This window comes from Mesoplodon densirostris, chromosome 9 (assembly GCF_025265405.1).
Source record: "Mesoplodon densirostris isolate mMesDen1 chromosome 9, mMesDen1 primary haplotype, whole genome shotgun sequence".
Classification (NCBI taxonomy): domain Eukaryota; kingdom Metazoa; phylum Chordata; class Mammalia; order Artiodactyla; family Ziphiidae; genus Mesoplodon; species Mesoplodon densirostris.
In genome coordinates this window covers 34,153,356-34,165,992 of record NC_082669.1, presented here as the reverse complement: position 1 = coordinate 34,165,992, position 12,637 = coordinate 34,153,356, and the positions used below count along the sequence as shown (strand labels likewise).

Below are 12,637 nucleotides of genomic sequence, written 5' to 3'. Positions count from 1 at the left end.
CTATTTGAATGTAATTAAAGTAAGTTTTTATATGAAATTTTTGAAGGAGTTCGTAACCATAAACCCGAAACATTTGCTAAACTTACTTATTTATGACAAGAATATATAGCTGCTTATTACTTTCAATGTTGTCTGGTTGTTTTTATGTGTTATTGGTTCATGTTAAGGATGAAATGTAAGAAAAACTTCAGTCACCAAAAATTGCTTACGTAACTATTTAAGAAGGAGATAAACTATGACAAGACTAGTTTTAACAAAGGCAATTTAGATGATTTCTCATTATTTGTTTCTATTCTTTAATTTGATTACAATAACCATAGCTGGTATCTTAAAAACAGAGGTCACAATTGTACCTATTATTATTATGCCGATCATCCAAGGAGAGTAGAAAGTGTCTAGACTTTCATTTCTTGGGGTCTTTCTTCCCCAGGGCTGTTGTCTTCAGTGTCGTATCATTAACATACCAAGTTCTTCAAAAGTTAAAAATATCTAGAGGAAAATAGTTCATACTCTCTCCAGCCTAACAGATTACATTTGCATATCTTACCTGTTCACTGAGCTGACAAATTTACTAATTAAAGTGATATATCTTAAAATTTCAGCTTGATACGATGCTTTGGAGTCTCCTGCAGTTTTATTCTGGTAAGGTTGACTCCCTATTTGGAAATGAATGACTTACCCATCCAATCCCACCAGCTAGAACAATTAGTAGAAAATTATTCACAACAAACAAAAACTTCTCCAGATAATATTATTTTCAGTTAGTTTATTATTTACTTATTCTTCATAATTCTACAGCACTGTGAAGGATTTATTATGAGATTAAAACAAATCAAACCACTTTCTCCATTACTGTTACAACATTCTTTTCTTCTTTTTATACTCAGGGAAAATCAGCTTTTACTCAGAATAATAGCTCTCTGACCAAGTCTTGTCAGCCAATCCCCTGGAATTCCTGCTGTACTAAGGCAGACAGGGCATAAAGTGAATTCTTTCTGAAGCAGACATTGCTTGGCTGAGCAAAAGTGACTATTGTCTCCGACATGGTGTTTTCTCTACACCGTTTGCTTCTGGGCACTTTCTATTGTATTATTCAGTGAGTGAGGCTACACTGAGTTGTACTATGGTAACAAATGATCTCAACATCTAGGTGGCTTTATGACAACAAAGTTTATATATTACACATGTCATATGGCCATCATGGGACAGTTTAGGCTCTGCTTCATTATTCTAAAATAAAGAAGCAGGCCCTATCTGAGGCATGCTTATCTCATAGCAGAAGGACAAGGACAACGGCAGAACCATGAGCTGGCTTTTAAAGCTTCTGCACGTTACTTGCAGTCACACGTCATTGTACAAAGCAAGTCATATGACCACATGTAAAGTCGATGGTGCTAGAAGTCTAATCCTCTTGCAGTGACTGGCCCAGCTGAGAGCAGCAGCACATATCTTGACAATAATACAACCTACCAAAGTCTGGTCACGTATATTCATGTTCCTCTCCTACATGCACAAAAAAACCCATCTAATCACAGTGTCAGACTCAAAAGTCTAGAACCTCATGATAGCCCAGATGAGGATCTTAATCTGGAGAACCAGGAACTAAAAAGGATAATTTATATACTCTATGCCTCCCCCTTCGTCCGGCACCACACAAATACACAGTTCTAATATACTGTGGTGGACACTTTTAAACAGAAAGGGGAAGAAGTGAGACACAAAGCAGTCACCATGTAGATTATAGCAAATCTGAAATGATAGTGGAAATGCCCCTTTCCTGGTTATGGCGAATGTTCCCTGATGGTCCCCAGGTTTGATGCCTGTCTGCAGTTGTGGACCCTATTATCTCCATGGCTCTTAGTTCTGCCCTCTGGCAGATCTTTTCTATTACACTCCCTCCTTGGCATTATCTGAAGAGGGCATTGTGGAATATCCCCCCAATCCCCCTACTATCAGGCTAAGTAATATCTTAGCCTGATTTTACTACCAATAGAAATTTGGTAGGCCTGAAGTTTATCTTAAATCTTGAACACTCACAGTCTCTTTTATTCTGGGCTGATGGTTCATTTGGCAGTACAACTTTCTCAAAACATAGTAGGCTTTTTACTAATAGTATTTTATTTTATTCACAATCATGTACCAAGAGCTACACCCATGATACCCATCTAAACTCTGGTACCTTGAGCTTACTGGGATTCTAGAAGACTTGTATCCTTTATTCTATTTTCTCTGAGCCATTGTTTCCAAAGGAAAGTATTTGCTGGCTGCTACCTTAATCAGAGGATTTTTGTTTGTTTGTTTTCTTTTTTTTTTAATCAGCAGAGATTTTAACAAAGGGAGTGAAAGTTACACTCTCGATTTGCTCTTTGCTAAGAGGCTGTGTTGAAATTATCTTTTGTGACTTAAAGCTTTTCACAGTTTTTCTTTTACTAAATAATGAAAAGAAGCAGTTTCATCTTTCAGTGGTGTAAGGCCTGAAATTTCTAGATTCCCTCTATTTTTTTTTTTTGATTCTCCTTACAAACTGGCCAGTACCAACTGAATAATGACAGCAACTTGAAGCCACAGCTAATTTAAAACATTATATGCTCCCCAAGTTATTGCAGTTTACAATTTTGCCAAATATTGCTCTGTAGCATTATATGGGTCACCATCTTTCCAACCTCCAATAAAATTTTCTCACCAACTATGGCTTGATCTCAGTAAGAATAAAGCTTTTTAAAATACCATTCACATTATATATATTTTGTGTGATGGTTTCAGCTCTGCTCTATTATTTTGTACCCAGACTTAAGAATTAGCTTATATCCCAGGAAAAATAGTGATGGCAGAACCATGCCATGGTCCTGCAACTTCTGCTCAGAAATAGGCCCTGGCGGGGCTTCCCTGGTGGCGCAGTGGTTGAGAGTCCGCCTGCTGATGCAGGGGACACGAGTTCGTGCCCCAGTCTGGGAAGATCCCACATGCCGCGGAGTGGCTGGGCCCGTGTGCCATGGCCGCTGAGCCTGAGCGTCCAGAGCCTGTGCTCCGCGACGGGAGAGACCACAACAGTGAGAGGCCCGCGTACAGCAAAAAATAAAAAAAAAGAAATAGGCCCTGGCACTGTCACTCACATTCTATTTGCCAAATCAAGTTACATCACCAAGACTGACATCAAAGGAGTAGGAAGTATAATCTTCCTCATTCGTAGGGACACAGTGGAGAGGGGATGTAAATATTTTCACAATAATGCAATCTTAAACATTTATCTTAAAGTTATGTTACTCAGTATACTAATATGTTAGTTGCTTGACATTTTTAGATAATTATGTTTTTTCCCCTAATGGAGCTAATAACGCTGATGCTGCATATAAATGTTTGATTTGTTAGTAAGATTAGCATGATATAGATATAATTCACTTATGCAATATTATATAATATAATACATTAGCTTCACTAATGGAATGTTAGATACTCATTGGTGAAAAAATGGAGTGCTTTGTAATATGCAGTATATAAGATACCTAAATGTTTGTCTATAATTTTTATTTCCCTAATGTTTCCAAGGAATAAGATGATAGATTTATAACACTCTTTGTCTTAATTAAAATTTTACCTCTTTAATTATAAAACTAGATGTATTCACTGAGTAAATTTTAAGGGGGGTTTAAGACTATCAAAATGTTTTAGGACAAGGGCCAGGTCTAGAATGAACTTGAGAAGGGTAGAAAATTTGGGTGTCATATTTACAGAAATGATTATCTCTCTTCACTCACCATAAGCGCACATCTGGAGACACAGCATACACTTCTAGACCTTTCTATCACAAACTCACTCAACAAGCATGATTTTTTCTATTACTTTAATTGTAAAACTGAATATGGTAGCATTCAAGCTAAGAGGAAAGAAAAAAAGTTTCTTAACAGGTAATTTACAGGATGAAACCTATTGTTAAAATATTTGAGACCACAGAAGAGGACAATAAGTAATTAATTTGATTTATTCCCAAATAACTATGAATCAATATTTTTGTTTTTACAGAATTGCAAAATAAATAAGTGAAAAGATTTATAGACTTACAGTTTCATTCTCCTCCTAATTTTTACTGTTTTACTCTCAAAATTGGATTCTTTTGATTTGTATGGCAATAGAACTTCAAAGAAAATAAGCATTTAAATGTATCGGAGCTGATACTCTGAAAAAATAATGATAAATAACAGTGCATGACTTAATTAGAGGCAAGTGGCCAGTGTGATTAAAGAAGTCTGATATGTTATTCACAATGTTTCAAAGAGAAAAATAATAAATCTACTTTGCAAACAACTTTACAATAGGAGGTGTTGCAAACATCAGAAAGCTTCAAAAAAATGTACCAGTCATGTTTGTAACTATGATTAAGAAATAATAGAAAAATTCAAAGTCTTGTAAGGAATCATATATATCCAGAATAAGGGATTATGTATATTTAGAATAGGTGATCACATATATTCAGATGGAAATAGGGAGTACGGAAATTGTGGTGGTACTAAGCCGTTAGATGATTTAAGTTTAAAGTTTAATTAAAACATTGCAAAGTATGTACAAATCAGCTAAGGATTCTCCAAGGAGAGTTGGTGTATGTGTGTGTATATGAGTAAACACACACGTGCTTGCATATGCATATGTGTTGTGAATATGTGTTATATATAATTTTATACAGTGCATATTAATGTAAATTATATATATATATATATATTAGGAGATATATGTGAGTAAAAGTTTACAAGATATAATTTTTTTTTTTTTTTTTTCTTTTTTTGCGGTATGCGGGCCTCTCACTGTTGTGGCCTCTCCCGTTGCGGAGCACAGGCTCCGGATGCGCAGGCCCAGCGGCCATGGCTCACGGGCCCAGCCGCTCAGCGGCATATGGGATCCTCCCAGACCGGGGCACGAACCCGTATCCCCTGCATCGGCAGGCGGACTCTTAACCACTGCGCCACCAGGGAGGCCCAAGATAGAATTATTAATATGAGCAAACTCAAGTATTTAAGCTGTAGGTGATTAGTTTTATAATAGTTCATAGAATTTATTTTATTGGGAGAAAATTGTTTTCAGTGTAATTATTTAAAAGCTTTTAGGAATTATCTGTTACCACTGGGGCTCTCTTCATCACCTTTTAATGATCTAAAACTGTCCCAAGTAATTTGTCCAGGCTGATTTAAAGTCACCTGAAAAGACACTAAGCAGTTTATTTAAGGTAACAATTATTCTGGAGGGTATTAAACTAAGGGCAAATATGCTAATTTTCTGTTACTTCGTATTCTCACTGAAAAATAAAAATAAAAAAGTTTTTAGCTTCAGGTCTCTATTCTAAACGTGAGATAATCAATGACACTTTGGGATTTAGAATTTGTTTACTGAAAGGATAGATGCCGTGCAAATATTTTGATCAAATTATATTTATCTTCAGCCAGTGAAAGACTGGGTAATACGACCTGTTTTAGGTCGTGTGAAGCCCCACATGTCATTTTTTTGTTTCAGATGCCTCACTTCATATTACTTCAAATATATTAATTCTACCTTTGTTCCTCATTTAGCATTTGCTTTTGTTTTAAAAATTTGAAAAGTCTTTATAAATGTGCCCTTTCATTATCATTTTCTATGATTTTTTTCTAACAATTTTTATGCATATTTAGGGATACTCGCAGAGTAAAAGAATCTTAAATATAAAAAAGCTTTCAGTTTAATAATTAATAAGGCTGAGAGCCTGGAGGGGTGGGATGGGGAGGGTGGGAGGGAGGGAGATGCATGAGGGAAGGGATGTGGGAACAGATGTATATGTATGACTGATTCACTTTGTTATAAAGCAGAAACTAATTAAAAAAATAAGGCTGAGAGTCTACATTTAACAGGAATTTATTTGAACATTTCTTAATTTATAATTTGCATCTTTTTTCATATTTTAGAAGTCATTCAATTTTTCACAACTTACATAATCTAGGACCTTGAAAGATGTATGTGTCTTCCCTGAGCAATTTGCTATATTTCTTAATGATATATCAGCCCCAGATATGTATACTCTAAATCTTGACTGTGTGTCTTTAATCCTCTGTTCAGAGACTTGGAGCCCTGAACACCCCTATAGTCTGACTCAGATTTTTATCTCTGTTTCCTAAGCATTCAGTACATATGACCATCATTATATTCATCATATTGAACTTCATCATTAACTTAGTTGTCTCTCAGTAAAATAAAAGATGGAAGACAGGAGCATATATTCTGTCATTGACTCAAATATATACATTCATTCAAATATATACATTCACTTAAAATACATATTCATTGTTTATATTTGTTGGTTTTTTAAATTAATTTTTATTGGAGTATAGTTGCTTTACAATGTGTTAGTTTCTGTTGTACATCAAAATCAATCACTTATACGTATACATATATCCCCTCTTTTTTAGATTTCCTTCCCATTTAGGTCGCCACAGAGCACTGAGTAGAGTTCCCTGTGCTATACAGTAGGTTCTCATTAGTTATCTGTTTTATACATAGTAGTGTATATATGTCAATCCCAATCTCCCAATTCATCCTACTCCCCCTCCCCCGCTTGGTATCCATAAGTTTGTTCTCTACATCAGTGTCTCTATTTCTGCTTTGCAAATAAGTTCATCTCTATTTGAACACTACTCTCTACCAGACATTGTTCTATTAACTGGGGATATAGTGACAAATAAAAAGCAAGTCCTTCTTTCCCAGAGGTTATATTTTAGCTGCATGCCTAATTTAATTTTACACCTAAAACATGGCCTGACATACTGGATACAATTTTTTTTTTAATAAATTTTATTTATTTATTTTTGGCTGTGTTGGGTCTTTGTTGCTGCACGCAGGCTTTCTCTAGTTGCAGTGAGCGGGGGCTACTCTTCTTTGCGGTGCACGTTTTCTCATTGCGGTGGCTTCTCTTGTTGTGGAGCACAGGCTCTAGGCACGTGGGCTTCAGTAGTTGTGGCACAGGGGCTCAGTAGTTGTGGCACAGGGGCTCAGTAGTTGTGGTGCCCGTCTTAGTTGCTCCACAGCACGTGGGATCTTCCCAGGCCAGGGCTCGAACCCATGTCCCCTGCATTGGCAGGCATATTCTCAACCACTGTGCCAACCAGGGTAGTACTTGGATAAATTTAATAAGTATTTTAATGTATTAATAAATAAGTAAAATATGGAATTTGTATAATTAAACATAATAATCTTTGAAGTTACTTAAATTTACACAGTTTAGAACAATTTAAACATTCAGAACAGACAACACATATCTTTAAGTTATTTGGAATATATCTACTAATTCTAATCAAAATCACTTTGAATTCTACATCATAAATGAAATTAAATTTCAATTGATTAGTTTTAAATGTTTTCATACCTATTTCCCAAATTACTTCATCTTTTCATCCACTTTTGAGAAAGAGAAGGAGAGATGGAAAAAGGAAAGGAGAAAAATGGAAAGAGAGGGATTAAATTTGGAAAGAACTTTTCTAGAAATATAAAGCAAGTTTTAAGTCTTTGCAATAAATTTGCTATGTTATTTTTAAAGAAAATGACCAATGCAAGTTTTAATTCAGCTGACTCCTAGTAAATCATTGCTTAATGAAAACAAGAACCACAGAAAGTAAAACGTTACATTTGTTCTTAGTACATCCAGGTAGGAACTAGCAGACATAAGATTTGTCAATGTCACAACTTCCTTAGAGTTTCCAGGAGAACACCAGGATCAAAGAAAAGAAATAGATAAGATAAAGAGTTACAATCTCTTTGCAATAGGAGTTTCCCATTTAAGTTTTACTTGTTACTATCATTTTAGAACAAGTTGAAAGTATGCTGGTTAGAAATGTTTACCTGACACTAATGGAACCCCTTCTGACAGATAATTTATTGAAAAATTACATGGTGTGAATGAAAAAAAGAACTGTCAGGTTGGATCCACTATTCTGTATCTGCAGGTACTTACTTGGCTCATATAATCTTCCCAAAGATATGTGGAAAATCTCACCTGTGCCAGAAGCTTCTCTATTTTATCAGAGAAGAGGCACATTTTCATTCTGTCAAACAAGTATTTAATCATAGTTTAAACAATATCTTATGTGTTAGAGTAAATTTTTTTGACCAACATGATGGTTCCATGGTGGTCAGTTTGATATAGAGATAAATGAAGTAATAAAACTTCCATTGTGTAAGTAAGCAATTTTAATTACTTTATCTGCAGTTGGGTTTTTTCTTTTTTTGGTTGTTTGTTTTGTTTTACAATATTTTGATTTGACCACTGTATTGTTATTAACTAGAAAATTGTGTTTGTGGCCTAGATTTTACCAGTTTTTATAGTACATTGTTTTACCAGTTCAAATTTATTTACAGTTATAACCATATTATATTTTGCCTCTCCATTTCCTTCAAGTCAGTCCTTCCTCACTCGTTAGTCACTGACTTTATTGCCTTTTCTGGAGAAATCAGTGCACAGTCTGGCCTCAGGACCTTTGTATTTATTGCTCCTTTGGTCGTAAATACTCTTTCCCAAGATATGCATATGGTTTCCTCCTTCAGACCTAAGGTAAAATGTCACCAACTCAGAGAGGACTTCCCTGACCATCCCAAGCAAATTAATACCCACCCACCTTCTATCCTTTTGTTTTATAGCACATAACATTGCCTGACATTGTATTACAAGTTTGTATGTTATTTGGCTTATTGTTTGTATAAAATTTAAGTGCCTTAAGGCCAGGCACTTTAATTATTTGTCACTACTGCCTAAAATACTGTCTGGCACATAGTACATACTCAATAAATATTTATTGAATTAATAAAAAATGTCTATGGTTTATGAACAATCAGTCCAGTTAAAGTTTATGAAGCTCTTCACGAAATAGTTAAAACTTTTGTAACATCGGGATAAGAGAAAATTCACAGACATAAAAAGCAGAAGACCTTATATTTGGAGCAAAACTTCCCTTTCTTGAGGCTTCCAGTAGTGAAATTCAGGAGATCAGAATGCTGAAATATTCTGACCCACCCCTCTGCAGGCCTTTAAGTGTTCATATGCAGAATATTCAACCACATGGTAGGTATGGCCACCATCAGCTGGGCTCAAGAGACTGGCAATGCCCTCAAAGTAAGTTGACCTCTAGACTGGCCATTAGAATTTCTTCTGCACAAGTCAAAGCGAAGCCCACACGTGGTATACGTTCCTCACGTACAGGCCATTACTGATGGAGGTCATGGAAGAAAGACTCCCCCTATGTTAGTCTAAAGGTGTCCATCCGAAATCAAGAGGAATTCACACATCATTTGCTGTATCACACAGCACTATTATCAAGGGTCAAGTGGTCACCCTAAAGTCCTGAACACGCCTGACAAAACCTCACAACCATCCCTTTGCCCTCACTGACATGCACAGCCTCATCCTTGTGGTCTGTCTTGGGAAAATGAGGATTTGACTTTTCATGCCTGTTTTTTCCTGTTATGTCAGTAACCAGAACTTTCAAGTCATTCCTGATTCTCAAGGCTCTAATTCTCATCCTCAAGTTCTGTCTGTTTCCTGGTGCTCTTTCACTATGCTCTCTGGAACTCACCAACCAGGCCTCTTTATTTTCAACTGCTTATGTGTATTTTCTTCTTGTCTCTAAATGAAGCCTGGTTCTTCCCTGATGACACTGCTTCTCATGCCCGCTTTCCAGAGAGTGCTATATTCCTGTCACATCACTTAAATCACTGGGATTGGAGGGAGGGTAATGTTCTGTTGTTCCTCAGTGTCACTTCCAGTGCAGTCTCCTGCTTCCTCACTAAATTCCCTAGCTGTCATCTCATGTCATCTCATGACATTGGTAGGTATCACCTGATACTCCTCTTTGTAGAAGTCTTCCACCAACCTTTGGTCACTTCCCCTCTTCTTTTAAGATTTTAGCTTTAGCTTACTGTTACTCTCTCCAACTTCTTCCTTGCCATACAGTATGATAATTTTAACATTCAAAGAGATGACTCTTCAAAACCACTAGTCTCTCAGTTACTTGAATCCTCTCCTGCAAAGATCTCATTTTCCACCGTGAAACAATTTCACCACCTTGTAATGTATGTGTACAAGGAATATTGAACATGGTATTGACATTTGAGTTTCAATGTGTGCATATATATTTAGGGTAGTAAATTTTCTGTTTTTTATCTATATACCTATCATAAATCCTTTGCTTAAATCAACTCTTAAGTTATCCCTAATACCATCACATAGTAAGGGATCCAAAGAAGCATGTGGGATAATGTGTTCTCCATTTCTGAAAAAATATTATTATAGAAATCGTCTATATTTCCCAAAAATGTACAGTAAAAGAAACAGGATTGGAAATAACTGTGAGAACACTACTTCTGTATTGCTGTAGTTTTTTTGACAAATAAGATTAAGATTGTTTAATAAGACTAATACTTAGCTAATGAATCTCCATTACATTCCTTTTTTTTGAGATAATATTAGGTTTTTGGCCCAGATTTGAATTGTCTTTATTTTGTTTTCTACATTGTTTTTATTATTTATTCAAATATGAAATAGCGAAACACTAATGTTACGAAGCATCTATTTTAGTAAAATAAAACTATTCAAAGCATATTTTAAATTTCATATTTAAAAAGATTCAGTTATTTAAAATTATATTTACTTTACATATATGCCATATTTTCTTTATTTGGGAAAAAAGAAAAAGCTTTTGTTAAAATGAAATCCTGTTACTTGCTAGCAGTGCCATGAAATTACTTCTTAGCTGCGTTGTCACTTTGAGCCTTTCATCATCAGTAGTGAAAAATGTTAATGACATCATAGCATTAGGGACAAATCAATAGAGCGTGTTAGAGTTTCAACTAACTCTCAAATAAATCAGGTATTCTTTAGCAGAGTCAGAGACTAAATAGTGAATTATTTCAAAGTATCTCAAATCCAATTAGTGATTACAAATCGTCATTTGTTTGAAGGAGCCAGAGTGAAAAGGTTGTCAAATTCAGTGTCTGCCTCCCATAATACCTTTTCCCTTCTTACATTACATTTTCCAGTGCAAGGAATTAAAGTGGTTTGAAAAAAATTTATACTGACTTTTAAGCACCTATTAATTAACAGCTAATTGCTTTATTTACATTGAATTCTAAGAATGACCTTGTTTATTTTTATAGGGTACTTATTGTGTCCGGGTACTTAAACAGTTGGACTGAACAAATGTAGCTCAGGAATTAAGAATTCTTCCTGGAAAGAGGTAAGAGATTTGAAAATAGGCACATGTTTGTATGTTAATAAGTTTTGGTGAAAACTTAGATTTACTAGTACATTTCTTTGGCACATAATTTAGAAGGTAATTTCTAAAAATTAAGGGCACTTTCTGTTTTCACTTGTATAGTCTTCTGTGGAATGATTTGGTTATATGAGAGGGCTCCAACATTAAAAAAAAATAGTGTTTAGGGAAGCCACATTACCACTTTAAAATGTCAGGATCTGGATTGCTACTATTTTGCTCTTCTTTCTTTCTTTTTTTTTCTTTTTTTAAAAAGTTTGCTATACTTCGGAATTAGACTGGGTTTTCCATGTTCCCTGGGAGCCACAGAGCAGAGGTAGATGGTGTGTGGGCAGATTGCCATCCAGAAAGATCCTTTGGCTAGCCTGCCCCTTCTACATTTCCTGGACCACATACGGTTATTATCAACTCGAAGCCATGCAAAAGTTTAAGTGCCAAATACAGAAGAAGGAGTCAGTTTTTAATGTGTTATGCTGTCTTAAGTTTGACCTCAGATGTGAGAGACTGAAATATTACCTTTAAAATAAAATATGGTTAGGAAATCTGAATGTATACATATTACTTTTTTTTTTTTTTTTTTTTTTGCTGTATGCGGGCCTCTCACTGCTGTGGCGTCTCCCGTTGCGGAGCACAGGCTCCGGACACACAGGCTCCGCGGCCATGGCTCGCGGGCCCAGCCGCTCCGCGGCATGTGGGATCTTCCGGGATCGGGGCACGAACCCGTGTCCCCTGCATCGGCAGGCGGACTCTCAACCACTGCGCCACCAGGGAAGCCCTACATATTACTTTTTAAAAAACCCTCTTTAACTGTAATTGTTGCTCGAGACTCATTTCATGGTATGAAGTAGGAAGAAAATTTACCAGCATTAGGCTTACCATTCCCACTGTATTATATATATTGCTATTAGAAGAAATGAACAAAGGAGTGAAAACATACACTAAACATCTGAGTAGTGTATGGGATTGGTAAGGGAAAAAAATTGTGTTTTTTTCCCTTATGGGTCTTTGAGTAAAATAAACTTCACTTATCAGTTTTAGTTTAATTTTTATTTTAGTAAGACTAAAGATTATCCAATTTTATTGAATCCCTTTGGATTTAACTAGATGATTATTTCTATTTAATGTGAACAACTGTTTTTTTCCCTAGGTTTTTTTTCATATTTAGTATTAAGAAAAATAATTTTATGAAAAGTATTTATATTATAATTGCTATATGGAAGCTTCACTTATATATTCAAATCATTTACCACATAAGGTGGAAACTCACTGACTTGAGGTGTACATTGGAACTGTTAAAGTTAATATCAAGTCAATATGGATTTTTAAGTTTTTATAGGAGATATATCTCATATCTTTAGTATTGG

At 35.4% G+C, this 12,637-nt stretch overlaps 1 protein-coding gene across 3 annotated transcripts in view; it reads left to right on the top strand.

Annotated features, from left to right (window-relative positions):
- SEMA3A (semaphorin 3A) overlaps nucleotides 1–12,637 on the top strand; it is a 511,012-nt gene that overhangs the window by 163,511 nt on the left and 334,864 nt on the right. For 2 of the 3 annotated variants that reach the window (XM_060107641.1, XM_060107640.1), the window contains exon 2: nucleotides 11,158–11,237. The exons of the other annotated variant lie outside the window; for it this stretch is intronic. The gene's annotated coding sequence lies outside the window, so the exon portion shown is untranslated. The remainder of the gene's footprint in view (nucleotides 1–11,157; nucleotides 11,238–12,637) is intronic. 3 annotated transcript variants of the gene reach the window in all.